We start from the raw sequence: 26,333 nt of genomic DNA on the forward strand, positions 1-26,333 counted from the left end.
CTTATTCTTAAAAAAAAGAAAGGAAAAACCTGACATAATAAAAACAGATCTATATACATACACAAAAACTATCACCTCATTCCTGCTGCTCTAAATCATCTTGATCACTGATAAGGCAATTCTGGCTTTTAAAAATTAGAATTATCATAGATTTTAATAACATTTTTATGTAATCATTAAAGATTTCATATATTTTTGCTATTAAGACTTTATATCCATTTTCTTTAGGCGTAGTTGAAAACACCTTCAGAATTTTCTTCAAGGCTATTGTCCTAATCATAATTTCTAATCTTCCTTATTATCTTGTTAATTAATACAATTTTATTAAGACATCTATTTTATCAAATATTCAATTGAATTTATTCTGTTTCTCCTTATTAGCACAACAAATGCTTTGGAAATTATCTTATTTTATTGGCTCTTTGAAAAATAAAGTGCTAATTTGCAGCTTCCTAACTTCTAAATATTTCTTTAGTACCATGAGTTCTCTGTAAAATCTTTAGTCCCAACCATTTTATCCTGTTGCATTAGCTAATTCTACAAGTTCAGTTCAGTTATTCAGTCATGTCCGACTCTTTGCGATCCCATGAATTGCGGCATGCCAGTCCTCCCTGTCCATCAATCACCAACTGTCGGAGTTCACTCAGGCTCACGTCCATCGAGTCAATGATGCCATCCAGGCATCTCATCCTCTGTCATCCCCTTTTCCTCCTGCCCCCAATCCCTCCCAGCATCAGAGTCTTTTCCAATGAGTCAACTCTTCGCATGAGGTGGCCAAAGTAGTTTCAGCTTTAGCATCACTCTTTCCAATGAACACTCAGGGCTGATCTCTTTTATTTATTTATTTATTTATTTTAATTTCCATATTTTATTATTTTTTTATTTTTTATTTTATTTTATTTTTTTATTTTTTATTTTTATTTTTATTTTTTTTTTTAAATTTTAAAATCTTTAATTCTTACATGTGTTCCCAAACATGACCCCCCCTCCCACCTCCCTCCCCATAACATCTCTGTGGGTCATCCCCATGCACCAGCCCCAAGCATGCTGTATCCTGCGTCAGACATAGACTGGCGATTCAATTCTTACATGATAGTATACATGATAGAATGCCATTCTCCCAAATCATCCCACCCTCTCCCTCTCCCTCTGAGTCCAAGAGTCCGTTATACACATCGATGTCTTTTTTCCTGTCTTGCATACAGGGTCGTCATTGCTATCTTTCTAAATTCCATATATATGTGTTAGTATACTGTATTGGTGTTTTTCTTTCTGGCTTACTTCACTCTGTATAATCGGCTCCAGTTTCATCCATCTCATCAGAACTGATTCAAATGAATTCTTTTAGAATGGACTGGTAGGATCTCCTTGCAGTCCAAGGGACTCTCAGGAGCCTTCTCCAATACCACAGTTCAAAAGCATCAATTCTTCTGCGCTCAGCTTTCTTCACAGTCCAACTCTCGCATCTATACATGACCACTGGTAGTAATTGTTTTCAGAAGGTTATGTGCTCTGCATCTATTATCACAGTTTTGAGTTGGAAAGTAATCACTTAACTGAATGGTAGTTTGGCTGATGGAGATTTAAAGAACCATAATCTTTCCCTATTTCAAACAACATCTCTTCTTTTACATTTAGTTATGTAGATAACGTGTGCTTTTATTCCATTTTTTGGCTGTTAAAAAAAAATCGGTCCATTTCAGTTCAGTTCAGTCACTCAGTCATGTCTGACTATTTGCAACCCCATGGACTGCAGGATACCAGGCCTCCCTGTCCATCACTAACTCCCAGAGTTTACTCAAACTCATGTCCATCGAGTCGGTGATGCCATCCAGCCATCTCATCCTCTGTTGTTCCCTTTTCCTCCTGGCTTCAATCTTTCCCAGCATCAGCGTCTTTTCCAATGAGTCAGTTCTTCACATCAGGTGGCCAAAGTACTGGATTTTCAGCTTCAGCATCAGTCCTTCCAATGGATATTCAGGACTGATTTCCTTTAGGATTGACTGGTTTGATCTCCTTGCCGTCCAAGAGACTCTCAAGAGTTTTCTCCAACACCACTTCGATTTTTCTCAAAAGCATCAATTCTTTGGCCTTCAGTTTTCTTTATGGTCCAATTCTCACATCCATTCATGGCTACTGGAAAAACCGTAGCTTTGACTAGATGGACCTTTGTTGGTAAAATAATGTCTCTGCTTTTAAATATGCTGTCTAGGTTGGTCATAGCTTTTCTTCCAAGGAGCAACCATCTTTTAATTTCATGGCTGCAGTCACTATCTGCAGTGATTTAGGAACTTCCAAAAATAAAGTCTGTCACTGTTTCCACTGTTTTCCCATCTATTTGCCATGAAGTGATGGGACCAGATGCTATGATCTTCATTTTCTGAATGTTGAGTTTTAAGCCAAATTTTTCACTGTCTTCTTTCAGTTTCATCAAGGGGCTCTTTAGTTCTTCACTTTCTGTCATAAGGGTGGTATCATGTGCATCTCTGAGGTTATTGATATTTCTCCCTGATTCTAGATTATATATCATCCAGTCCAGCATTTCACATGATGTACTCTGCAAGCAAGTTAAATAAGCAGGGTGACAATATACAGCCGTGATGTTATCCTTTCCCAATTTGGAACCAGTCTGTTCCATGTCCAGTTCTAACTGCTTCTTCTTTACCTGCATATAGATTTCTCAGGAGATTGGTAAGGTGGTCTGGTATTCCCATCTCTGAAAGCATTTTCCATAGTTTGTTGTGATCCACACAGTCAAAGGCTTTGGCATAGTCAGTAAAGAAGAAGTAGATGTCTTTCTGGAACTCTCTTGCTTTTACGATGATCCAATGGATGTTGGAAATTTGATCTCTGGTTCCTCTGTCTTTTCTAAATCGAGCTTGAACATCTGGAAGTTCACAGTTTATGTACTGTTGAAGACTGGCTTGGAGAATTTTGAGCATTACTTTGCTGGTGTGTGAGATGAGTGCAAATTGTGTGGTAGTTTGAAAATTCTTTGTCATTGCCTTTCTTTGGGATTGGAATAAAAAGAGACCTTTTCAAGTCCTGTGGCCACGTTCCCTTGGTATCTGTAATTTTCTTGAAGAGATCTCTAGTCTTTCCCATTCTAACGTTTTCCTCTATCTCTTTGCATTGATCACCGAGGAAGGCTTTCTTATCTCTCCTTGCTATACTTTGGAACTCTGTATTCAAATGGGTATATCTTTCCTTTTCTTCTTTGCTTTTAGCTTGTCTTCTTTCTCAGCTATTTGTAAGGCCTCCTCAGATAAACATTTTGCATTTTTGCATTTCTTTTTCTTGGGGATGGTCTTGATCACTGTCTCTTGTACAATATCACAAACCTCCATCCATAGTTCTTCAGGTAGTCTCTGTATGATATATAATCACTTGGATCTAATTGGCCCTTCAACTGTATAATCATATGGGATTTAATTTAGGTCATACCTGGATGGTCTAGTGGTTTTCCCTACTTTCTTTAAGTCTGAATTTTTCAATAAGGAGTTCATGATCTGAGCCACAGTCAGCTCCTGGTCTTGTTTTGGCTGACTATAGAGAGCTTTTCCATCTTAATCTGCAAAGAATATAATCAATCTGATTTCGATATTGACCATCTGGTGATGTCCATGTTTAGGGTCTTCTCTTCTGTTGTTGGAAGAGGGTGTTTTCTGTGACCAGTGTGTTCTCTTGGCAAAACTCTGTTAATCTTTGCCCTGCTTCACTCTGTACTCCAAGGCCAAATTTGCTTGTTACTCCAGGTGTCTCTTGACTTCGTACTTTTGCGTTCCAGTCCAAAAATCTGTCCAGAATTCTGCAAAATTTTAAAATTTAGCTTTGAAATAAAATTCTTCATCTGAATTTATTTTGTTAATTTTCATTCAAAAATTATTTTTGAAACTCAGTGGTCCCATTAAATATGCATATTCTAGTGGAGTCTTTAATGCAGTGAAACTTTCTAGTATTACTTCTTGAATTATTGCTTCTTCATCCATATTGTTGTTACTTTCTGGAGTTTATTAATGCATGGTGTATACTATACCACAAGTCATGTGGGATATTGGTTCCCCTTCCAGGGATTGAACCTTTCCCCTCTCCAGTGGGCCACCAGGGGTCCCACCTGGAAGTGTTCTGATCTGCTTATTTCTTTTCACAGATACTTGTCCCTTTTAAATATCTTCTCTGCTTGGAAAAATTTCTTTAACTTAGTTTTCCAAAATGCCATAGTTAAACATTTGTTTCATTTGCCTGAATATTTGCCGGAATCTTTGTGCTAAACCAAATATTTAGTTTGGACTAAATATTAGAGCGTTTTTGTATCCTCTGTAGCTATGTTTCCTTCATACTTATCATCTTATCATCCTGGATCCATTAGATTAAAATGTTGAGCAAACTGTATTTCTTTCCATTCCCAGGATTGCAGGGCAATTGGTTGGAGGGTAGTGTGTGAAAGAAAATATTCTTATTCTTATTATCTTTCAAGTTGCCCTGTGCAAATACTGCACAGTAACCCAGTGTGTATTCTCACTCTGCTTGTACCTACAACGTTTACAGTCAGAAGTCTTCATTGGACCACATGTGTGGGTAGGGGTCACTCTCTAGTGTCCAATGTTATTACAGACTGTTTTCCTAAGATATATATATATATATATATATATATATATATATATATATATATATATGCATATATATATACACACACAATTATATATAATATGTGTGCTAAGTCACTTCAGTCATGTCCAACTCTTTCTCGAACTTATGGATTGTAGCCTGCCAGGCTTCTCTGTACATGGGATTCTCCAGGCAAGAATACTGGAGTGGGTTGCCATGCCCTCCTGCAGGGGATCTTCCTGACCCAAAGATCGAACCCATATCTGTAATGTATCCTGCATTGGCAGGAGGGTTCTTTACCACTAGTGCCAACTGGGAAGATATATAATATACTGCTTATCATGTATATCATATATAATATATAAATAAATATACATATTTAGTGAAAATGGAGTGTTCAAATGTCTATTATGTTTTTTCCTGTCTAAAAAAACTTCCAGACAAAGAAAATATTGCATTATTTGCTGTTATTGTGCAGTCGCAATGTCATGTCAGACTCTTTCGCCACCCTATGGACTATAGACCATCAGGCTCCTCTGTCCATAGGATTTCCCAGGCAAGATGCTGGAGTGGGTTGCCTTTTTCTCTTCTAGAGGATCTTCCTGACCCAATGATTGAACTCGTGCCTTCTGCATTAGCAAATAGATTCTTTACCACAGCTGCTGATGTTGCTAAGTCTCTTCAGTTGTGTCCGACTCTGTGCAACCCCATGGACAGCAGCCCACCAGGCTCCCCCTCCCTGGGATTCTCCAGGCAAGAACACTGGAGTGGGTTGCCATTTCCTTCTCCAATGCATGAAAGTGAAAAGTGAAAGTGAAGTCGCTCAGTCGTGTCCGATTCTTCACGACTCCATGGACTGCAGCCCACCAGGCTTCTCCATCCATGGGATTTTCCAGGCAAGAGTACTGGAGTGGGGTGCCATTGCCTTCTCCGCTTTACCACTGAGCCACCAGCAAAGCCCTATTGCAGTATTAGTCTGAACTAAATTATTTTCTTTTTTTTTTCATATGAAAAATACCCTGCTTTGGGCAAGTAGCCCTTCCCATGTCTTTGTGAGGGGTATACTACAAAGATGGGATGGACCTCTATTCAAAATTTGTTCAAATGTTAAGACTGATGACAGCACACATGCTAAGAAGACATAAAAAAAAAGTTATCATTTAGACTAAGAGCCTTCTCTGAGTATGTAGAGAAGATCTCTAAACTGGGCTTAAAATGACTTGAAAGAGGAGGAAAAGTAGGCTGGCTTGGGGTTTTTATTGTGGTTAAAGGGTGAGACTGGTGTGAAGCTCTCACACTTGAATTTAGAAGCGTGCACATGTAGGGCCTTGTACACTTGGAATCTTTCACTGGCACCAAAGTAGGAAGCAGCTAAGTTTTCTTTCAGTTTGTTCAGATATGAGGCAGAAGGCAAAGATAGCTGGATGTCCCTTAACAGCTGTCAGCAAGAATCAAAATACTGATGAGACTCCTTGTTACACCCTTCCTATGGCTGTTTCTGTTTATTCTGTAACAGTGCATCTGCCTCATGAAACTGTTGCTATTTATTTGTTTATTTGCCCCAACTCTACATATTCTGTGTTTCTGAATAGAAGGGACTCTGCCCTGTTTTCCATTTTAAACCCTGGACCTATCACAGTTCTTCACATCTCACCTTACTGTAAAAATAGAATTATTCTTAGTATATGTTTAATAGTTATTGAAATTGACTGAATTACCTTTTGCTAAAATAGTAATCGGTGAATTCCAAAGAATTTGGTTGTAGTCCTTATTTAAATTGTCCTCTGATTTTGTTTTAATATTCTTATTTTATGAATTGGCAATGAAATAATGTTTTGGGGAGAATTGGTTCAAATGAATTTTCAGTTAGGCAGATCAAAACATGTTTTATAGGTTTTAATAAAAAACTTGACTCTCTTTTTTCCTTCCTTCCTTCCTTTCTTCTTATATTCATTGTTTCCTTTACTTCCCTATGACATATATTTATTAATTTGTTTTAGGCATTTTGAGAGCCATGTTTTGATAATCTACACAGCAGTATTTTGTACCCAGTAATTTCACTTATCATGGGATATAGCAAACTAAACAGAAAGACAACAGTATAATGGTAATAGTGATGGTTATAACAACAGCAACAACAGATTTTTATAGTCAGATTTGGGGTTAAATACCAGCAATACTAGCCTCAGCCATATGAATCTGGGTAAGTAAGCCATGGTTTTCTAATTATCAAATTAAAAAAACACTGTCTTATAGAATTCTATAATTAATTATTAATATATAAAATACTATATAAACCAATCAGTATTATGCCTGAAATGGCATTTGGCAAAAACCAGTGAGCAGGTGTATAAAGATGTATACATTTTGGAGAACACAGCTATTCCTTTAATTTTTTGGTATTTTTGGACTCAGTATTTTTTAAATGAAAGAGACTTTTGGTATCAGCTAATCTCCTGGTTACCAAACTTGGGTCCATAGTAAACACCTTTCCGTGCCCTGTGGTCAGGTGATTTCTATAATGGTAATATGGGATACATCCAGGAATCTGTATTTTTGTAAAGCTTTTTACGTAACAGTGAAGCATAGCTGATTTGAGGAACCGCTGATCTTTATACAATCTGATCATTTTATACCTGAGGAACTAAGGACCAGAGGACTATTCCTCTGTGCTAGAGAGCTGATTGGTGGCTGAGCTCATGTTTGCCAGTTCAGATCTTTGTCTTCCGTGACACGTCCATACTCTGTGTGGAATTTAAAGGAGTGTATCTGTTGAGAAGCAGTTCCTAAGAAAGCTTTGGTGACTAGATGGTAGCTGTGTGCACGCGGCCAAGGAGGAGTGTCTAAAGCAGAAACAATGTACTTGGATCTGTGTATCAGAGTCCTGGAGCCACTGAGACTTTAACCCATTTTGCAGTCTAGTCATTTTGCAACAAGGATGATATTTAGGGGAAGGAAATGGATTGTTGTCTTGGATTTATCACTAAGAAATATAACTGCTCTATGCTTAATTTTAAAGGCAAGATCATACTGAGAAAAGCCCGTTGAATATAGATCTTTATTTGAACTACAGAGCACTATTTTTTTATTCTGGAGATATTGTGAGGCATTTTTTTGTGAGTGAAAAATAATAATCACTATTTTATAAGCTTTGTAATTTAATATATAATCATTTTAGTCCTATCCACATTCTTAGACTTGACCTTACTCTTTTTATTTAAATGCGCTAACTGCATTTGGCTGAAAGTTATAATCTTAGGATCATTTTTTTTTTTTCTCATATCTTCCCTTGAAGTTAGAATCCGGATTCTTTGGGGCTTCTTGTTGTTGATTTTGCTTGATTATGACAGACCTCTCCCTTGAAATTGAAGTAGAATTACAGTGGAAATATTAAGGAATTAGAAATCTGATGACTAAAACATAAAATGATCTGCATTTAATTTCCCTCTCAATGCCTTCAGCAGAAACACATACAAGGGTCTTCTCGGGATACAGAGATGTTGTTGGCAGTTAAAACTGCTGCTTCAATTTTGAAATAAGTATACCATTTTCAGAACAAAACATGACAACTGAATCTAGAGTATAGATAAAGTAAGAATTCACTGAAGGCAAGGATATTTTGGATCAGATTTGGATGATGACCTTTTGATAGAAAATACACAACATACATAATATCTCCAGATAGTAAGACACAGTTTTCATAAATTCTAAGCAGCTCATGTTCTTTTATAAATCTTAGGAGAAGAAACCTTCTTGACAGATACCTTTTTCTGCTAGCCTGTCTAGCATTCAAATACAAAACTATACAAATTACCATTTGTACAGAACAGTTCTTTTTCCTCTCTTTATTTTCATTTTAAAAAGTAGAGCATTAAAAAAAATTTAGAATGTTTACAGGAGCTTTTCTAAATGCTCCTATGCTAATAGATACTATTAATACTTAATAGCTATATAATGCTTTCATCTACAAATCCCAAAGGGATTTCTGAGTGTTACAGTCTTCATTTTCTAAAAGACAAAAGAGAATTCTGAGATGACCAAAGTGTAGTTACCCAAAGCTTTCTGAGCACATAACTAACAACACAATCGAATTAGAATGCTTGGAAAGAAAATTGTTTAACTATGTCAAGAATTTCTTTTCTTGAGAAGAATTGTCCCATTTGGTTCTAAAGGAGAAGTTTGTCTTACTGTGACTATTCAGTGTTGATTTTATTTTGGATTAATTTTATTCTTTCTTACCACTCCTCTTTCAGACACATTCTATCTTTATTTTAATTATTTTTTTTTCTTTGGTGGCTCTCCTTAACCTATGAGATATTAGAGCTCACTTTCCAAAAAAGATGCCCATGAAATGATTTATCTATTATTTACTGGTCAAATAAACACAAAACCCTACCTACATGGCTCAATAAAATGATTATATCTATTATTTACTGGTCAAATAAACATAAAACCCTACCTACATGGCTCAATGCCAATTCAAGAGACAAAGGAGATGTGATTTGATCCCTGCTTCAGGAAGGTTCCTTAGAGAAGGAAATGGCAACCCAGTATTCTTGCCTGGGAAATCCCAAGGATAGAAGAGCCTGGTGAGCTATAGTCCATAAGGTCACAAAGAGTCAGACACAACTTAGTGACTAAATGACAGCATATCACTGTGCTATGAACATTAGTGATAATATCCCAGGTTTAAACAATTTCAAGAATTCAAACAATTTCCAGCAGCAGATACTGGAAAAGAAAATACTTGTGAGCTAAAAGCTTTTTCCTTCATCTGTGAATTGTCTTTATCTTACTGGTGAAAGCAACATTCATTAAGAAATAGTCCATGCACATCAGTCCAAAGACTCTATTTTCTTTATTTATCTCCATTATATTGAAACAGTCCTGCCATTATCTCTACCATTTACTGTGTTATTCTTTTTAAAGGACAACATGATTTGAGATGAATAAAAGATAGATGGCAAGACAACTTACTGAGTTATTAACTATTTTTACTGTGTCCTTACTGTTGCAGAAGGCTTGCAAAATGGAGAGTTATTTTTATTTCTCCAATCTCTGTAATTCTGATTTGAGGCTCACTTCTTTAGGCAGCCTTTAACATCTGTCATGTTTCAGAACAAAAACTGAGAAGTCAAAAGGCACTTCAGAGACACTCTATTCCACTGAGACCACTGTTGGGTTTAGAAGATAAATGCGCTAGAGAGAAAGGATCCTCAAGAACAGGGGGTTGTGGAGTGCTAATCCAAAATGAGAGAGTTTACTGAGACTGAGAATGAGTGGGTTTTAGGATTGTTTTCCTTGTTTGTGTCCTTATCTGTTTAAGAGTAGCAAATGGATATCTGACTTATCCTGTTGTGCTTATGTGCCTGAAGCATGTCTGTATACATAAGAACCAGAGAAATTGAAGAGAGAAACTGTGGGGCGTCTCCTGTCAGTCAAGAGCCCTGTTGTGACGGCCTCTCTGAGTTCATCCAGAGCATCTGCGGGGCCCAAGATGAAAAGGGCTCCACTAGAAAGCAGCACTGTGTGGGACCAGGATCAACAATGCAGGAGGGCCTGGGCCTAAAGTATTCTGACAGTGCATAAACCCTCCAATTCGTCCTCTGATCCTGAGATGGGGAGGAGACCCTAATACATAAAGAAAATTGAGTTTTCAACCAGTAGCAAGTTGAGTTGGACCAAGTTAAGAACTTGAACTAGGAAAAGGAATGTGAAGTTTATGCAAAAAAGGCATGTGGGGAAAGATGTAATTATTTAAAATATAAGCATGTTGGAATTCAGGTGCATTTGAAGCCCAAACTTAGAGTTCTGAGAGAGAACGGCTTATCTAAATTATTTACTTGAGTGGAAACTATTTTAGGATGGTTTCTTGCTCTTAATTTACCTTTCATATTCCAGAGATTAACCATTCCTTACAACACATTTATATTTAAAGAGGTACAGTTGAGATTTTCTTTTCAGGTAAGTAATAGTAAGAACTCCTTTTACATAACAATCAGTAATATTTTTGGATTTCTGTACATTTACAATATCCAAATACATGTTCTTAGTGTTCTTAGTTTAGCTAGAGAAGGTCCACATCTCCACGTTTTCATTCATTTACATTAAATGAAAAGTAAATAAACAAATAATTTTTACTAATGCCTGAAATGCTTTTAATGAAATAGAAATCACTTTACAAATAAAGATACATTTTAAATTGTACATAATATTTTATATATATATATATATATGCATGCATCCTCAGTTCCTCAGTCATATCCAACCCTTTTGCAACCCCATGGACTAGAGCCCTCCAGGCTCTTCTGTTCATGGGATTTTCCAAGCAAGAATACTGGAGTGGGTAGCCATTTCCTTCTCCAGAGGATCTTCCTTACCCAGGGATCGAACCCAAGTCTTCTTCATTGACAGGCAGATTCTTTACCACTAAACCAGACATTTGCTACTATTAAACATATAAGGACACAAACAAGGAAAACAATCCTAAAACCCATTCATTTCTCAGTCTCTGTAAACTCTCTCATTTTGGATTAGCACTCCACAACCCCCTCTTCTTAAGGAACTTCTCTGTCCTTTTTGCCTAGTGTCTTTATCTTCTAAACCCAACAGCAGTCTCAGTAGGATAGAGCGTCTCTGAAGTGCCTTTTGACTTCTTATTTTTTGTTCTGAAGCATGACAGATGTTAAAGGTTGCCTGAAGAAGTGAGTCCCAAATCAGAATTGCAGAGATTTGTGGAAGTAAAAATAACTCTCCACTTTGTAAGCCTTCTACAACAGTAAGGACACAGTAAAAATAGTTAATAACTCAGTAAGTTGTCTTGCCATCTATCTTTTATTCATCTCAAATCATGTTGTCCTTTAAAAAGAATAACACAGTAAATAGTACAGATAATGTTAGGACTGTTTCAATATAATGAAGGGAAATAAAGAAAATATAATCTCTGGATTGACTTGTATGGACAGTTTTCTTAATGAATATTGCTTTCATCAGAAAATAAAGAATTCACAGATGAAGTAAAAAGCATTCAGCTCAAAAGTATTTTCTGATCCAGTGTCTGCTGCTAGAAATTGTTTCAGTTCTTGAAACTTTTTAAACCTGGGATATAACCGTTAATATCTGTAGCACAGTAACTATAGGTAATATGCTATTGGTGTTGTTTAGTCACTAAACTGTGTCTGACTCTTGACCTCATCGGCTGTAGCCCACAAGGCTCCATATACTGGAGTGGGTTGCCATTTCTTTCTCCAGGGGATTTTCCTGACCCAGGGATTGAACCCATGTCTCCTCTGTCTTCTGCACTGGCAGGCAGATTCTTACCACTGAGACACCTGGGAAGCCCAAATATATCTATATGTATATACAGATATGTGTGTGTGTATGTTTCTGTGTATATATGATATTTGCCTTAATCCACAAAATTCTGAAAATCACAGAGCCATTTTCACTTTGAGAACTCAGTTAAATGGGAGAAAGGAGTTGGGAGGAAAATGTAAATTTAACATGAAAATATGTAACTACCTGTTCAGGTCAGTTCAGTTGTTCAGTCATATCCGACTATTTATGACCCCATGAACTGCAGCCCACCAGGCCTCCCTGCCCATCACCAACTCCCAGAATTTACTCAAACTAGGGTCCATTGAGTCGATGATGCCATCGAACCATCTCACCCTCTGTCGTCCCCTTCTCCTCCTGCCCTCAATCTTTCCTAGCATCAGTGTCTTTTCAGATGAGTCAACTCTTCACATCAGGTGGCCAAATTATTGGAGTTTCAGCTTCAACATCAGTCCTTCCAATGAACACCCAGGACTGATCTCCATAGGATGGACTGATCTCCTTGCAGTCCAAGGGACTCTCAAGAGTCTTCTCCAACACCACAGTTCAAAAGCATCAATTCTTCTGTGCTCAGCTTTCTTTATAGTCCAACTCTCACATCCATACATGACCACTGGAAAGACCATAACCTTGACTAGACGGACCTTTGTTGACAAAGTAATGTCTCTGCTTTTGAATATGCTGTCTTGGTTGGTCATAACTTTCCTTCCAAAGAGTAAGCGTCTTTTAATTTCTTGGCTGCAGTCACCATCTGCAGTGATTTTGGAGCCCCCCAAAATAAAGTCTGACACTGTTTCCACTGTTTCCCCATCTATTTCCCATGAAATTATGGGACCAGATGCCATGATCTTCGTTTTCTGAATGTTGAGCTTTAAGACAACTTTTTCACTCTCCTCTTTCACTTTAATCAAGAGGCTCTTTACTTCTTCTTCCACCACCTTCTGCCATAGGGGTGGTGTCACCTGCATATCTGAGGTTATTGATATTTCTCCCAGCAATCTTGATTCCACCTTGTGCTTCTTCCAGCCCCACATTTCTCATGATGTACTCTGCATATAAGTTAAATAAGTAGGGTGACAATATACAGTCTTGACCAACTCCTTTGCCTATTTGGAACCAGTCTGTTATTCCATGTCCAGTTCAGATGTTGCTTCCTGACATGCATGCAGATTTCTCAAGAGGCAGGTCAGGTGGCCTGGTATTCTCATCTCTTTCAGAATTTTCCACAGTTTGTGGTGATCCACACAGTCAAAGGCTTTGGCATAGTCAATAAAGCAGAAATAGATGTTTTTCTGGAATTCTCTTGCTTTTTCAATGATCCAGGTGATGTTGGCAATTTGATCTCTGGTTCCTCTGCCTTTTCTAAAACCAGCTTGAACATCAGGAAGTTCACGGTTCACGTATTGCTGAAACCTGGCTCAGAGAATTTTGAGCATTACTTTACTAGCGTGTGAGATGAGTATAATTGTGCAGTAGTTTGAGCATTCTTTGGCATTGCTTTTCTTTGGGATTGGAATGAAAACTGACTTTTCCAGTCCTTTGGCCACTGCTGAGTTTTCCAATTTTGCTGACATATTGAGTGCATCACTTTCACAGCATCATCTTTCAGGATTTGAAATAGCTTAATTGAAATTCCATCACCTCTACTAGCTTTGCTCATAATGATGCTTCCTAAGGTCCACTTGACTTCACTTTCCAGGATGTCTGGCTCTAAGTGAGTGATCACACCATTGTGATTATCTGGATAGTGAAGATCTTTTTTGTACTGCTTGTTATCTTATCTTAAATCATTCTATTGCATTAAAATATGTCTTCCTTAAGGTTCTGAAATAAATGTTTTCATTTAAAATTGCATTTCAATAGTGGATTCCCAAAATCATATTCAGTAATCTTTGCCTCTCTGCAGGATATGTATAAGCCACTATGTTGCATGACAGCAGCTTTGCCTTATCCATATTCAGCAGAATGGACTTAAAGTAGCATTTCCCTGGTAGATTGGAGTGAAAGGAAATAATCTTTTAAAAATTGATGTAAATGATTCTTTTCTTTGTGACTACAGGTTACTAATCTATTTTCTAATGAGGAAAGCTATCAGAGTAAAAATGGAATAGAAAGTTATATTATGCTATAGGTAATTTCTAACAAATAATAATATTTATTCAATGTTTACTATAGGCCAAACTTTATTCTAGACAGTTACAATCTCATGTAATACTGACAGTAACTCTTAGATATAAATGTGATGGTTATTCCAGTTGTTCCATCTGAAGAAACAGAAGTACAGAGATTCTCAAATAACTGGCTGGAGATCACACATCTGGTACAAGGTAGATCAGGAATCAAATTCAAAGTAACTCATCTACAGAGCATATTCTCCTAAGACTGTGCCACAGGGCTCTACTAAGTTATTAATTGCTTAATGAGAGCTCTTGATGTACTCTACATTTTGCTGTGCCCTTTAAATCATTACACCATTTACTACTGAAAATACAACTTTGAGATATAACTATTATGATTCAATTTTCTGATATTAGAAAAAAATTAAAGACAATAAGTAACTCGTCTACATAAGTATGAAAATAAATCTGGATGAGGAATGTAAACTCAGTGTTTTCTCAGAATCTGAGGTGCTCCACATGTCTTTGGAAGCACTGTCTCACAGAAATGTGCATGTAACAGTTTAATCACTGTTTTATTGCCAAGGACTTTGAGCAATAATTTCTGTACTTCTAACTCATTTTAAATGGCCTGAATCATTAAATATCAATTTTTGTAACTAGAGAAAAAACCATCCTTAGCAGCAAGAATATTTAAGTGTTTGTATCAATTCACCTAGTTATTTTTGAACTGGAAATCTGATTGTAAACACAGAAATGGTTTTATAAATGAAATCTATTTATTGCATAAATATATAGTGATACAAGTAAAAATTAATAACAACATAAATACTAAGCATTAAGTAAAGAGTTGGTAAACTGAAATATTTATTCTTGCTGGAAAATTATGCATTCATTAAAATATTTTCTAAGAATAGGCAAGAACATGGTAAAGAATTATGGAAATACATTCAAAATAAAATTTGGTTATAAACATTAATATGGTAATTTAAAAATTATGTTTAGTGATTTTTTTTTTTTTTGCTCTCTTACTGCTTTTTTTTACTCTGTGATTTTCTTTTTCCTTTTCAAATATTTTTGTGGGAAGTAGGCAAAGACCTGAGGAAATGAGATGATATGATCATAGTGTCAGTTAGAATACACAGTTAGTTATTCATTTCATTGTGCTTAAGAATTGATCTGAAATTAGAAGCATGTGCTTTGTCTGGCTTATGTGATGTTCAAACAGTTAATATCCAAAGCTATACAATTAAAAAATCATTCAGTAAAGGGAGTTGAGGGGATTAGCAGAAAGCAGTAGTGTTACTTATGTAAGAAAGGGATTGCCTAAAAACAGGATGCATAGGATATTTAACTGCAGACATCATTGCTGACCTGTACTTTTCTCACCTGATTATAGAGAAAGAAGATAAAGCTACTCAATTACTTTAATTTTAGTTGATATGCTGGGCCCATAATCCATTTGCTTTGAGGTAATTATGATGGGTCCTCCCTGGTAGTTCAGTGGTAAATAATCAGCCTGCCAATGCAAGAGACAGGAATTTGATCCCTGGGTTGGGAAGATCCCCTGGAGAAAGAAATGGTACCCATTCCAGTATTCTTGCCTGGGAAATCCCATGGACAGAGGAACCTGGCAGGCTATGGTCCCTAGGGTTGCAAAGAATGGGACATGACTGAGCATCCATGTACAATCAATACGATAGCTTTCCATGGAGAGTATGACACCAGGCTATAAATTAAGGATGTGTAAGAACACGTAGGGCAAACCAAAGCCAGATGGCAAGCTCAGGAATAAATGGAATTTGGATTCTAAGTGTAAGTTTCCAGATCAACTTGCATATGGCATTTTTGGGATAATTAGCCTTTGGCACACAAAACACTATTTGCAGTGTTTAAGATAAACAATTAGTGTCCTTGGTGGGCCTGTGCAAGGAGTGGGGACAGGGGAAAGTAGAGGAACCTGTAAACATGGGAGATTGAGCCAGAGTAACACAAGGTCAGATCCTGAGTACCTTACTTAGTATCTGTGCAATCTTGAGTAATCTGGATCCAGGTCAAGAAGCAACAAGTTAGAACTGTACATGGAACAATAGACTGGTTCCAAGTTGGGAAAGGAGTACGTCAAGGCTGTATATTGTCACCCTGCTTATTTAAGATATATGCAGAGTACATCATGAGAAATGCCAGGCTGGATGAAGCACAAGCTGGATTCAAGATTGCTGGGAGAAATATCAGTAACCTCAGATACACAGATAACACCATCCTTATGGCAGAAAGTGAAGAACTAAAGAGCCTCTTGATCAAAGTGAAAGAGAAAGTGAAAAAGTTGGCTTTAAACTCAACATTCAGAAAACTAAGATCTGGTCCCATCACTTCATGGCAAATAGATGGGGAAACAATGAGAGACTTTATTTTGGGGGGCTCCAAAATCACTGCAGATGGTGACTGCAGCCATGAAATTAAATGACACTTACTCCTTGGAAGAAAAGCTATAACCAACCTACACAGTATTTTAAAAAGCAGAGACATCACTTTGCCAACCAAGGTCTGTCTAGTCAAAGCTTTGGTTTTTCTAGTAGTCTTGTATGGATGTGACAGTTGGACTATAAAGGAAGCTGTGTGCAGAAGAATTGATGCTTTTGAACTGTGGTGTTGGAGAAGACTCTTAGAGTCCCTTGGACAGCAAGGAGATCCAACCAATCCCTCCTAAAGGAGATCAGTCCTGAATATTCTTTGGAAGGACTGATGCTGAAGCTGAAACTCCAATACTTTGGCCACATGATGCGAAGAACTGACTCATTGGAAAAGACCCTGATGCTGGAAAAGATTGAACGTGGGAGGAGAAGGGGATGACAGAGGATAAGACATTTGGATGGCATCACCAACTCAATGGACATGAGTTTGAGTAAGCTCCAAGAGTTGGTGTTGAACAGGGAAGCCTGGCGTGCTGCAGTCCATGTGGTTGCAGAGTCAGACACGACTGAACAACTGAACTGAACACTAAATTCCAGTTTTCTCATCTATAAAACTGAGTTATTCAACAAGCCTAGTTCATGCGAGTGCTTGGAGGATAAATTGACTGTGGACTTTCTGCACAGTGCTCCACATGTGCTATATTATAACCATTATTAGTAGTAATGTCACAGCCAGAACTCCATGGCCTAAGACATGAGTGCTGAGCAATGACTCCAAGCACTTACTACATAGAGAGAAAAGTTCTAGTCATCTCCAGTGTAGGAACTTTCTGTTTTGAAAGAGTATAGCTAAGAGTAGGAGGCTTGAAGAAAGAATGAAGAATTAGGGACAATTCTGGAAGAAGTCAGAAAAAGGACTTTTCTTGATACATGAAGTCTTCTGTTAGGGTAACAGCTTGCTCATAGGAAAAAAGGAAAATCCCAGCTTGCACTTAAGATTCTCTATCTGAAGGGTGAATTATATGGAGGACTTCCTCAGACTGCAGCAAACACCAAGGAAACTAATTTAGAGGAAGAACTTTAATCAGAAGGGAATTATGGACTGTAAAGTTCAGGTTTGGAGATAAAGGAGAAGAAGCAGCTTGTAGTTTAGAGGATAAATTGGAAGTTAAAATGGAAGAAAGTATGCCAGGGTTTGGAGATAAAGATTTAAGAAGCAAAAAGAGCTGGAATGTTACCATACACCAGAAGCCTATGAACTGACTCCTCTGATGTACTATTATTTCTGTTAATATATTGTGGATATTTTTTCCTTAGAATTACTTAATAATTTTAAGTAGAAGTTTTCCTCCCTTGCACAGTGTTTTTTCATCTACATGAATTAAGCAAATATTAGCTAAAACTAGACAGTATAGTTTGAGAAATTGATGATTAATTTAAACCAATAGATTAAATGGAAATCAAACTTTTGGTTGTGTAAAACTTGGTGTGGGGAGGGAGTTAATGGCTTCAGTTGATTCCTAGACTCTCTAAACACTTGTGGGTACCTACTTTCCCCTCTCCCCTTGACACAACAGGGCCCCCAGCTCAGGCCCATCAAATTGTAAATGTCCTTTAGCCATTGCTAGTCTGCGCTTCATGTTCCATATTAGACACAGGACTTTCCAGTGAGGCTTGTAGAAGAAGGCCCCTATCTCTTTCTTTTATCATCCATCCTTCCACCACATCTTCAAATATTTGTTTTTATATTGACTTTAGGTGTACAGCTTGGACACCCTCACTTCACACATGATAATAGCATCTAAGTTCTCATTATATCATGTCTGTTCTGTATTTGCCTTTCTCTGGTAACATTTCACTTTATTGTGATATTAAGATCAATCATGGTTTTGGGTAATGTCAGTATATTCATTATTAAAAAGTCCATCATCAGAATTTTGCTTAATGATTTTACCAGCTGTTTAAGGTCACCACCTAGATCCATTATTTCATTGTATTATAACAGTTTTGATAGCAGTAAAATATATTTCCTTTTACTAGGATGTTTGTACTCCTTTTATTCAATTATTTTTATTTTTGTTTTCCCCATGATACTATGTTTAAGTGCTGGAGTCAATAGAAATTGCTTTTACTTTTCTGTTTGAGAGCCATTTTGCCTTCTATAAAACCTTGAATATTTGTATTGCTGTGATTTCCTGGTCCTCTAAGCCATGTCTTCAGGGATATAGACATTATCATCTTATATTTAGAAAATTTATTTAATGAGCATGTACTACTTACAGACTAAGAGAAAGTATTTTTAGAAACTGGGTAACAGAAGCAGAATACATCTAGTCAAACTACTACTGGTAAATAATTAAATGTGCCTCTCCTACGAATTCTGAAGAGACCCTTTACTTATAACGATAGTTTGAGGGCACACTGATGTATTTTATGTAAATTAGCCTACTTACTAGTACTCTTATGGTTAAAGATGTTTTATGTTATCTTAAAGCAAAAGAGATGGCCCTCAGGAGAAATACACTATAATTCCTATAGCCTCAAATATAGCATAATGAAATATTATTATCCCTATTTCAATTACAATAAAGGTTTTCAATAAATTTTTGACATTTTTGAAGGCATGATTCTCAATAACATCATTATAGAACAATTCAAATTATGAATCCTCTGTGAGAACTTTGTCTCTCACAGTGTATAGCCTCAACCTCCAAACCCAAAATGCCATTTTGTGGGTTATTTTTAGAGGGCACATTTTACTTAACTGAAATACTCACAGTGCAGACCTCTAATAGCCCTTCTAGGGCACTACATCTAATATTTACCAAGGATCCATGAAAGGGTAACACCGTGATCATATTGTTTATGTTACAGAAAGTAAAGGGTGATCTCCAACACAAATGCTAACTTAACACAAGTGGGCATCCTTGGCAATAGTTTTCAAAAAAAGAGAAAGTATCCCATGTTAGATTATATTCTGATAAATGCAGACTAATAAATACTTGCTTCATAGAGTTAATTTCTTGGTTTGCAATTTTTATGAACAGGTTGTATTTATTCCTCAATAGGAAAAAGAGTTTAAATTCCCATAGAATTGAATATAGTAATTGCCACAGCAGCACAAAATGCCTGAAATCAAGTGATCCTAAATATTCTCTTGATAGACTATGGAACCAAATCATCATTTAAATTTTCATAGCTAGTTGCCCCAGGATAGAGCAATATTTGAAATATTACTTTCACAATGTCATAACTAAAAAGTTCAATGCAGTTCTGCAAATATCTACTAGTAACTTCTATGTGCCAAAAAGTGGAAGAGCATGAATAACACAAACTGCATTTTATTAATAGTAAATAAAATTTTGTGCTTAGTTACAACTGAAAAAATTCAAACATACACTAAGGATAAGGAACTAAAAGAAAACCACAAAGCTCTCGGAACATAAGTGGTGACATTGTTTAGAAGGGTCATATTGGCAACCTAGGAAAGCACAGATCATTTCTAATGGGTTGGAAGGAGAGTGGCAATTGTTTGTCTACTCTGATAAATTGTTAAATACAACCAAGCAGGGCCTGCAACCCCAGCATTACAAGATCTCATTGTTCAGTGGTATTTAAATGCTTGTTTTTAGATACATTAGTTACTCACTTTTTAAAAACCTCTATTCTAGCTAAACAAAATACTTAAAAAATTTTTTTAAACAACCTAATTTTAAAATTTTTAAATTAATTAATTTATTTTATTTTTGGCTTCCCTGGGTCTTCATACCTGTATGCAGGCTTTTTCTAGCTGCATCGAGCAGAGCTACTCTCTACTTGTGGTGCATGAGCTTCTCATTGTGGTGGTTCTCTTGTTGTGCACCATGGGCTCTAGCGTGAGCAGGCTTCAGTAGTTGAGGCACATAGGCTTAGTTGCTCTGCAAGCACATGGGAACTTCCTGAACCAGGGATCAAACTTAATCCCCTGCATTGGAAAGTGGATTCTTAACCACTAGACCACAATGGAAGTCTCCAAAATACTTTTTTAGACCATCTGCCCTATACTCCTAGATACATATGTGATCAATTCAGTTCAGTTCAGTCACTCAGTCATGTCCAACTCTGTGACTCCATGAACTGCAGCACACCAGGCCTCCCTGTCCATCACCAACTGCCAGAGTCCACCCAAACCTATGTCCATCAAGTCAGTGATGCCATCAAACCATCTCATCCTCTGTCATCCCTTTCTTCTCCTGCCCTCAATCTTCCCCAGCATCAGTGTCTTTTCAAATGAATCAGCTCTTCGCATCAGGTGGCCAAAGTATTGGAGTTTCAGCTTTAACATCAGTCTTTCCAATGAACACCAGAACTGATCTCCTTTAAGATGGACTGGTTGGATCTCCTTGCAGTCCAAGGGACTCTCAGGAGTCTTCTCCAACACCACGGTTCAAAAGCATCAATTGTTCTGCACTCAGCTTTCCTTATAGTCCAACTCTCACATCCATACATGGCCACTGGAAAAACCATAGCCTTGACTAGACGGACCTTTGTTGGCTAAGTAATGTCTCTACTCCTTAATATGCTATCTAGGCTGGTCATAACTTTCCTTCCAAGGAGTAAGCGTCTTTCAATTTCATGGATGCAATCACCATCTGCAGTGATTTTTGGAGCCCAGAAAAATAGTCAGCCATTGTTTCCACTGTTTCCCCATCTATTTGCCATGAAGTGATGGGACCGGATGCCATGATCTTAGTTTTATGAATGTTGAGCTTTAAGCCAACTTTTTCACTCTCCTCTTTCACTTTCATTGGAGTACATATGTGGTAACTACTTCATATTATTTGATGGGCTTCCCAGTTGGTGCTAGTGGTAAAGAACATACCTACCAATGCAGGAGACAAGACATAGGATGTGGGTTCTATCCCTTGATTGGGAAGATCCCCTGGAGAAGAGCATGGCAACCAGCTCCAGTATTCTTGCTTGGAGAATCCCATGGACAGAGGAGCCTGGCAAGCTATGTTCCTCAGGGTCATAAAGAGTCAGTCACGACTGAAGCCACTTAGCACATGCACAATTCTTTGATATACCAATTTCCCCAATGATGTTTATGGGAAAAGGAAGCAAATGCCTATTATTATTACTTAAACAATTGTATTAGAATTTAACTTTCTTGTCTAGGAAATAAAAATTTAAAATGGTTAGTATCCCTGACCATCCCCTTCACCTCCACATACTAAGCACCCAAGGTCTTCAGAACACTTTTATACCCATCCTGCCTCAACCCATTTTGGGTTTTGCTAAGAGTATACGGAATTTTACTTTCAGATTGTTATTTTCATTACTAAGAATATATGCTTTTTATATTTCAAAATTAATTATAATGACAGCATTAAATCTCAGTAAACAACATCAAAACCCTGTTATAATTAATTTGTGCTTTATTTCTCACCATTGTTTCCTGAAGACCACAACTTTCCCTTTCTATGTCCCTGCCTTAAAAAAAAAAAAAAAAAAGATCACTTCTCTCCTTTTCGTTGGTAGTTTAATCACTGAGTCATTTCTGAATCTTTGTGACCCCATGGACTATAACCCACCAGGCTCCTCTGTCCATGGGATTTCCCAGGCAAAAATTCTGGAGTGAGTTGCCCTTCCTTTCATCAGAGGATCTTGCCAAACCAGGGATCGAATCTACATCTCCTGCATTGGCAGATAGATTCTTCTACCACTGAGTCACCAGGGATTAATTTGTGTTTTATTTCTCGCCATTGTTTCCTGAAGGCTACAACTTTCCCTTTCTATATCCCTGCCTTTAAAAAATATATATACAGTTATTTCCTTTTTCTTAAAGGAGAAAAATATTAATTTGAATTATTCAAACCCTGTTAACTCCAGCTGTCATGGACTTTCATTAGAATGACTAGTTGAAAGAGTGATACAAATCCACAACTCCAATAGTATCAGTGTGTTAACAGTTATAACTTTTAGTTTTAGTTTTGTCTTTAGATCTGATGTACTTGGGTCTTTTTCTTATCCTTTGCCTAATTTAAGCCAACAATGGAAGGTATCGAGAAATAGTTCCACTTGGTAGAAGACTTTAGTCTCTTTTGAATTTTCAGTTTGAATTTCCTCTGTTCAGAATAGGAGTCTTCTGCATGAAAAACAAACCCATCAAAAGAATGGACGATTGAACGTCATTCCCTTCCCTGCTTTGCAATGAATACAAACTGACTCTGTTTCAGTTTATGCACCTACTCATTTTCTACTTTAGAGCAGCTTTTATGCTAAGAAAATGTCTGAAGAACTTCTATCTCCTGGGAAGAAAAATGTGTTATATGTCAAAGCTTCAATTGTTAAAAGACTGTAATATTTTCAAAGGCTGGGAATCAAGGTCAAATCAAAAGGCTAAGTGCCTTAACTTTCTTGCATATATTGTTTCTGTTTCTCTTTTCTCTTTTATAATCATGTCTGTTTGCTAAAAGGTTATGCAAAATAAATTAGGCTTTCAGAGCACTGACAGCTCAGCCATAGAGAAATCCTTTCCTCTATTTTTTTTGCACTTTATACGTGAACACCTGCTACACTTTTAATGAGCTTTAAATTATACTTTACACCCATGTAACAAGAATGGATATTGCTCTTTAGTTATAATCAAAGAAAATATCAGGATGACTTGTTGCTAAGAGCAACAGCTTGTCAAAAAAATGATACTTCCTCCAGTAACAATATAGATAGATAGGTCCAGGTTGATAGATGGAAAATATGATTCATACTACATTGAGAGTTATCAATCTTTTAAATTCTCTTGTCTCCTGTGATTTAGGAGGAATTTGTCATTGCTCTGTGGCTATGCCTAGATTATTTTCTTTTGTTCTTATCTTTGTTCTTTCAGTCTCCTTGCTTCTTATAGGCCAAAGGGAAAAATATAAATTTTTTCTTTATGCTTTTATTTTCTTCTGACACATTAAAATAGATAGACTTTAAATAAGATTCCAAGAACTTCTTGAAATACCAACATATAATGATATATATATTTATTTGAATTCTATTTTTCCCTATGATTTGACTCACTTTTAAATACTTAACCCTATTTCATCATTGTCAGATTTTCTTTTTAAAGGAGTTTAATGTACGGCAGAAAAGCAAGCAATAAAATGAATGATAGCAATTTAGCTCTATACCATCTTCACATGAAAGATCTTAGACTTCATGGCCAATGAGAATTAATTTCTTTTCCACCATAGTTCCAATCTAATGCTACCAACAGAGAAGTGAGATGGATGAGTGAAAGAGAGGACTATCGTGGAAGTAAACAAGATATAATGTGGTAGAGGAGGGACACAGGGCCATAGCAAAGAGATTCTGGCGTGAAGATTTTGTCAGATGTCTCAGTCAAGCACCGAGATAGGCAGGATAATACCGTGGGAGAACTGTGGCCTCAGGGGCAACCACTAGCCTGTAAAGGATGAGGAGGTTCTTCTCTGTTGGAATGAATGCCTACTTGTTTCTTGCCATTACGTTGAGTCATGAGTGAAGATGTGTCCATAACATTTCCTTGAATAGGTACAATTGGATTCGTTGTTTTGTAAATTTTCCTCTCTACGCTGAGATGCAGGGATGACCTCTGTGTGACTATTCTCATCTTTAAAATGCTTTCTGCATATGGAGTTGCAGTGTAACACACACACACACACAAGAAAGATGAGAAAACAATAGAATGGAATGGGAAAAGATACTATGGAATTAGTGAAGAAAAATAAAGAAGAGAAAACAAAGAAACAAGTTAGGAGTATTTTAGCATATTTTCCCATGCTGTTTTATAATCCCCATAAGATTTGGAAGGCAATGCACTGCTTAATTGGAAATATAGTCAACAAATAAACCTCCATAACTTCAACTTTCAGTTTTCATTTAAATATTCTTTTAAAATTTTGAACTAAAGTGAATAAAAAATGCAATAAACATGCTTTCTTTCTCATGTGTTCCCTAAAATAGTATACCTTTGTCTGTAAGAGCATATATTACTATACTCTCCTGTTCAAAAAGAAATTTAAATGTGTCATTATAAAGCTGAAGAAGAAACATACTTTTTCTTCTTATCACCAGTAACAAAAAACTTCAAAAAATGTTTGCTTCCAAAGCTCCTCAATATGCAAGCTATCTATTTGTACTAATTATTCAAGCCTTGAGAGACTGAAAACTAGAGATAGAATTCTCATGAGAAAAAACAAACTCTGTTCATTACATATGAGATTTCCTAAAATTCACTGCTTCCATTCAGAGTAGCTTCAGAAAGAATATCATGTCTGTATTTTAATTTGGCTAATAACAATGATAACCATTTAAATACAATAATAGCAATAATAGTATATTTACAGAGATATTTCTTTAAGTAGGCTATAATTACTTTATCGTTGTTGTTTAGTTGCCAAATCATGTGCAAGTCTTTGCAATTCCCTGGAGTGTAGCCCACCAGGCTCTTCCATCCATGGGGTTTCACAGGCTAGAATATTGGAATGGGTTGCCATTTCCATCTCCAATTACATTATTAAATATGCAAAAAATGCCCTTCAAGCATCCTTGCTTATTTTCTCAGAAGGTAAAATAGAATACAAATTACAGGAACTAATATCAATAGTATTTGAGTTTTCATGTGACTTTTAAAAAAACACAGATAAAATGTATAAATCCAGTGAACACGCTCAGCTATATTCTATAAGAGATTTTCCAATTCAGAGAAATTTTTATGATGTTATCTTACCTTGCTTCTTTTTGCTATATCTGTTTCCATGTCCAGCACTCAATTTTCCCAAAGTGTTAATTAAATCAGCAGTATAAAATGCAATTCTTTCTCAAGTATCCACTTATGTTTGTGTCTATATAAAATTTAAAATCCCATATAATTTGACTCTAGGTCTTGTCTTAATTAAAATATACTAATGTTAGACTTCATTTAGTTACTTCCTTACTATGTGCCAAATTAAAAAATATTCTTTATATTTTTAGAACTGTAAACTTTAGTAGTCATCAAACAATTAAATTTGGAAAATAATTTTTGTATATAATCAGAATTACCTCTTTTCATGTCATGTATGAGGAACTCACTTATTTAAAAAGTTTATTAAACATTGGGTATGATTGTGTGTATCTCTATGTTAGGAGAGGTCATTTTAAGTGGAAGTAAATGTATACAGTGACTAGAAATTAAGAGACCATCATTTCATATTATTGGCACTTATCAAGCAAATGGCAGATTTACTAGACTCAGCAGACTTGAAGTGGACATGAAGTGTTGAGAATGAGAGAAGGGAATGCCTGTTTTGATTTCTATTGAACCCTCAGGTCCATTAGACTGCCTAAACATGGGATATGACTCACACATGTTTGCTGAATTACTAAATGGAGGTAAATGATTAAAAAAGAGCAGTGTCCATTACTCTATCTAATTTCTCTACTAACTCTAAGCTGTAAAGGCCTGAGTTATGCTGTGTTAAAGTTTTCATGTTTCTAAACTATTGGTGCAAGTGCTGACAGTGTTCTAACTTTAATTGTTTTCATTCCTTAAACACAAACTACTTCTCAGTACTGGAGAAGCCTACTCTTAACAACAGCTTCTCTCTCCTTTCCTACTCTTCCACCCAACTTACTTTTTAAAAATTGGAGGATAATTGCTTTATAATGTTTTGGTGATCTAGCTGTCCATCAATGTGAATCAGTCATAATTATATATGTACCCCTCCCTCTAGAGCCTCCCCCCCCCATTCTACCCATCTTGAGTGAGATAGGCTCACATAGCATATATACGCCCACAAAATAATAACTTTGAGGCTTAACCCCAGTATCCTCCTATTTTTCTGAGCAGTATTCATTAATAGAATTAACA

The sequence above is a fragment of the Capricornis sumatraensis genome, chromosome 17 (assembly GCF_032405125.1).
Source record: "Capricornis sumatraensis isolate serow.1 chromosome 17, serow.2, whole genome shotgun sequence".
Classification (NCBI taxonomy): Eukaryota; Metazoa; Chordata; class Mammalia; order Artiodactyla; family Bovidae; genus Capricornis; species Capricornis sumatraensis.